The 5,128-nt window shown below is 44.4% G+C and overlaps 1 pseudogene; it reads left to right on the top strand.

The window, feature by feature from the left end:
- The first annotated feature begins 225 nt into the window (after nucleotides 1-225).
- On the top strand, nucleotides 226-1,392 carry LOC142454329 (pyruvate dehydrogenase E1 component subunit alpha, somatic form, mitochondrial pseudogene; annotated as a pseudogene).
- Nucleotides 1,393-5,128: the final 3,736 nt, after the last annotated feature.

Here is a 5,128-nt window from a genome sequence, read left to right as displayed (position 1 = left end):
GGTGTACATCGCATTACTTGGTCACATCAGTTGGGTCAGAGTCAGAAAAACCAATCAGTGAGCTGGATTTTACCTTAGACACACCTGTTGCAGATTACAGGAAGATTTGGAGGATCTTCATAAACAAGTCTTAAAAAATAGTAATCGACGCTCGGCCTGACGGAGACGCGGAGAGAACGCTCGGGGCTGCGCGCTTTGGACCTTTTCGACTGCTGCCGCCTGAAGATGCTCGCCGCCGTCTCCCGCGTGCTGGTGGGCGCCGCCCTGCAGCCAGCTCGCAGAGTGCTGGTGGCATCCCGTAGCTTTGCCAGGGACGCGACCTTCGAAATTAAGAAATGCGATCTTCACCGGCTGGAGGAGGGCCCGCCCGAGACCGCCGTGCTCACCAGGGAGGACGGGCTCCGCTACTACAAGATGATGCAGACCGTGCGCCGCCTGGAGCTGAAGGCCGACCAGCTGTACAAGCAGAAGATCATCCGCGGCTTCTGCCACCTGTGCGACGGGCAGGAAGCGTGCTGTGTGGGGCTCGAGGCCGGCATCAACCCCACGGATCATCTCATCACTGCCTACCGGGCTCACGGCTTCACCTTCACCCGGGAGCTCACCATCCGAGAGATCCTGGCCGAGCTAACTGGACGCAGAGGAGGTTGTGCGAAGGGGAAAGGGGGCTCGATGCACATGTATGCCAAAAACTTCTATGGGGCAACGGCATTGTTGGCGCTCAGGTGCCCTTGGGGGCTGGAATCGCTCTGGCCTGCAAGTACAACGACATAGATGAAGTCTGCCTGACCCTCAACGGGGACGGTGCTGCCAACCAGGGCCAGATATTCGAAGCTTACAATATGGCAGCTTTGTGGACACTACCGTGTATTTTCATCTGCAAAAATAACCGCTATGGAATGGGAACGTCTGTGGAGAGAGCAGCCGCCAGCACCGACTACTACAAGCGAGGGGACTTCATTCCGGGGCTCCGGGTGGACGGGATGGATGTCCTGTGCGTCCGCGAGGCTACAACGTTTGCAGCCGCCCACTGCAGAGCTGGGAAGGGGCCCATCCTGATGCAGCTGCAGACCTACCACTACCACGGACACAGCTTGAGCGATCCCGGAGTCAGTTACCGTACCGTACCCGAGAAGAAATCCAGGAAGTCAGAAGTAAGAGCGACCCCATTATGCTGCTCAGGACAGGATGGTGAACAACGACCTCGCCAGCGTGGAAGAACTCAAGGAAATCGACGTGGAAGTGAGGAAGGAAATCGAGGATGCAGCCCAGTTTGCTACAGCAGATTCGGAACCGCCTCTGGAAGAACTGGGATACCACATCTACAGCAACGACCCGCCTTTTGAAGTGCGTGGTGTAAACCAGTGGATTAAATTCAACTCAGTCAGTTAACTGGAAACCACGTGCAAATAATCTCTGACCAGATTGTCACCACCAACTTTGTGTTTTTTCAAAGAGAAATTTTTGGTGTTTGTTTTAAAGATAAGGCTTTCAGTAACACGACATACTATAGAAAAAGGAACGTAGTTTATATTACTAAAAGATAAGGCTTTCATAACAGAAGGGGCCACGGATTGGATGGGAACGGAAAGGGAGGGAGAGGCTACTGAGGAAGGGGAGAGGGAGAACCACAGATATAAAGGGTTGAATAGGATATTGTTGATTTCATTTCTTAAGATAGGCTATGTAAATAGTCTCTTTTCTAAATAAATAAATAAAAATCCCTCCAGATTCCTTAGCCCTCAAACCTAAACAGTGGTCTGAGGGGCTTAAAGAAAAAAGGAAGAAAGTGAAACTGAAGTGGACTTGGAGTCTTGTGACAAACAAGTTCACTTCAAACAATAACACACACAAATAAATTAATAATAATAAAGAATAAAATAATAAATCACACTTCATTGAAATGAAAAATTTTGTTCATCAAACATATCAAATTTTTTTAAATACCATGAACCAGAAGAAAATAACTGAGTTTATATATTTGATAAAGAATTTTAATTTTTTTTAAGAATTTTAATTTTTAAGAGAATATATATATATATATATATATATATACTTGTACAGGTCAGTAATAAAGAAAATGAACTGATATAAAAATGAGAAATTAATTCAAAATGATCTTTCATAAATGAAAATATACAGCAAACATAAAATGGAACTCTGGTGTTGTAGCGGATTGCACATAAAGCTGCCAAACACAAAGTCAGCAGCTTGAATCCCCCAGCTAAACCATGGACGAAAGATGCGTGTTTTTTCTACTCCTAGAAAAAGTTACTGTCTCATAAACCCACAGGGACAGTTCTACTCTGTCCTTAGGGCCTCTAGGAGTCGTAATGGACTCCACAGCAGTGCGATCGTTGTTGTTGCTGTTAGCTGCCGTTCCGTCTGCTCCAGTTCATAGCGGCCCTGTAGACAACAGACCTAACACGACTTGGTCCTGCGCCAGCCTCACAACTCTTCCTATGCTTGAGCCCACTGCTCTAGGTACTGTGCTGATCCATCTTGAGCCCACTGCTCTAGGTACTGCGCTGATCCATCTTGAGCCCACTGCTCTAGGTACTGTGCTGATCCATCTTGAGCCCACTGCTCTAGGTACTGCGCTGATCCGTCTTGTGCCCACTGCTCTAGGTACTGTGCTGATCCATCTTGAGCCCACTGCTCTAGGTACTGTGCGATCCGTCTTGAGCCCACTGCTCTAGGTACTGCGCTGATCCATCTTGAGCCCACTGCTCTAGGTACTGTGCGATCCGTCTTGAGCCCACTGCTCTAGGTACTGTGCGATCCGTCTTGAGCCCACTGCTCTAGGTACTGTGCGATCCGTCTTGAGCCCACTGCTCTAGGTACTGTGCTGATCCATCTTGAGCCCACTGCTCTAGGTACTGTGCGATCCGTCTTGAGCCCACTGCTCTAGGTACTGCGCTGATCCGTCTTGTGCCCACTGCTCTAGGTACTGCGCTGATCCATCTTGTCTTGTGCCCTCCTCTTTTTCCCTCCCCTCTACTTTACCAAGGCTGAGGTTCTTCTCCAGGGACTCATATCTCCTGAGAAAATGTCCGAAGTACGCGAGAGAAGTCTTGGCACGCTTGCCTCTACGTAGCATGCTGACAATAGTGTTCCAAGATAAATTTGTCTTGTTCTTTTGGAACTTGGTGGTACTTTCAATATTCTTTGCCAGAGCCACCGTTCAAATGCACTGATTCTTCTTTGGCCTTCCTTATTCAGTATCCAACGTCCCCATGCAGATGAGGTCATTGGAAATACCATGGCTTGAGTCAGGTGCATCTTAGTCCTTACAGTGAAATCCTTGCATTTCAACACTTTTACCCAATGTAATGTTCCCTTTGATGTCTTGAGTGCTGCTTCTATGAACATTGATTATGGATCCAAGCAAGAAAAAACTTCTTACCAACTTCAAACTTTTCTTCATTTATTATGAGGTTACCTATTGGTCCAGTTGTGTGTGCCACTTGTGTGGACTTTGGACTTATTTTCTATTGAGTTGCAATCCCTACTGAAGACGACAATCCTTAATCTTCATTAGCAAGTACTTCGAGTCCTCTCACTTCCAGCAAACAAGGTACTGTCATCTGAATATCACAGGTTGTTAACAAGACTTCCTCCTTTACATTCACATGTATTGTGAATTGTATTGTCGTCACAGGTATTGTCACATTCTCATTCATATAATACAGCTTCTCTGCACCTAGACTGGATAAGTATGATGAGAAGATACCATCCTGGCACATACCTTTCCTGATTGTAAAACATACATTAGTCCCTTGTTCTGTTCCAACCACTGCCTTTTGATCCATGTACAGGTTCCACATGACGCAATAAAGTGTTCTAGGACTCTTATAGGAACACAATAAAGTATTCTGGGACTCCCATTCTTCTCAAGGGTACCTATAGGTGTTGTGTGTTTTTTGAATGATCCACACTGTCAAATGCCTTGGCACAGTCAAGAGAACACAAGTAAATATTTTTCTGACATTCCCTGCTTTCAACCAAGATCCATCTGACATCAGCAATGATATCCCTTGTTTCCTGTCCTTGTCTGAATCTGCCTGAAACTCTCATAGCTCACTGTCAATGGACTGCTGCAACTGCTATGGTATGAACTTCGGCAAAATGTTACTTGTGTGTCGAGTTAATGATACTGTTCTATAATTTGATGACCCATCTGTTTGAGTCATCTTTCTTTGGAATGGGTAGAAATATGGATTTCTTCTAGTCAGTTGAACAATAATTGTTTTCCAAATTTCTTAGCATAGTTCTTCCAATACTTTATCAGCTTGATGAAACACTTCAACTGGCATTCCATCACTTCCCAGAGCCTTGTGTTTGGCTAATGCTTTCAGCGCAGCTTGAGCTTTTTCCTTCAGTACCATTGGTTCTGGTTTCTATGGTAGTTACTGAAATTGTGGGATGTCAACTAGTTCTTTTTGATATAGTGGCTCTGTATTGTTTCCATTTTCTTTTGATGCTTCCTGCATCGTTCAATAGTTGAGTTAATCACTGAAACAGTGATCAACATCATTAACCATCAGAGACATTTTGCTTTAAATTGAAAATAAGGGCCATATACAACACTGGGAGGACTAACTATTAAATACTAACAACCTCAAGTGTCGGCTAGGATGTGTAGCAACAGAGACTCTCATATAGCGCTTAAGGGAGTGCAGATGGTACAATCACGTTGGAAGTTTTTATGAAACTAAGTATAGGCCTTATAATCCAACGATTTCACTTCTCAGTATTTACCCAACAGCTATAAAACATGCATCTTCACAGAGACTTTTGCTAGACATTCCATTATTTAACTTTTGCAGCTATGTTCATAACAGTTTTATTACTGACAGCTCCAAAATTACAGTGACCTAATTAGCTATCAATGAGAAAATGGATATAGAATTGTGGCATCCTTTATAAAAGAACACCACTCAGCAATAAAGGAGACAGATTATTGATGAATATCACAAACTGGATAAATCTTAAAAACACCAGAGTAGGTAGAAGAACACAAAAAAATATATAAAGTGTGATTTCTCTTCCCCTTATTAAGTTGTATTTGTGTTTTTGTCAAAAACCAATTGGTAAAACGCGTGTGTATGAACACTTGAATATAAAA

Source organism: Tenrec ecaudatus, chromosome 8 (assembly GCF_050624435.1).
Source record: "Tenrec ecaudatus isolate mTenEca1 chromosome 8, mTenEca1.hap1, whole genome shotgun sequence".
Lineage (NCBI taxonomy): Eukaryota > Metazoa > Chordata > Mammalia > Afrosoricida > Tenrecidae > Tenrec > Tenrec ecaudatus.
The sequence above is the reverse complement of the archived record's forward strand: the minus strand, read 5'-3'. Positions and strand labels throughout refer to the sequence as shown.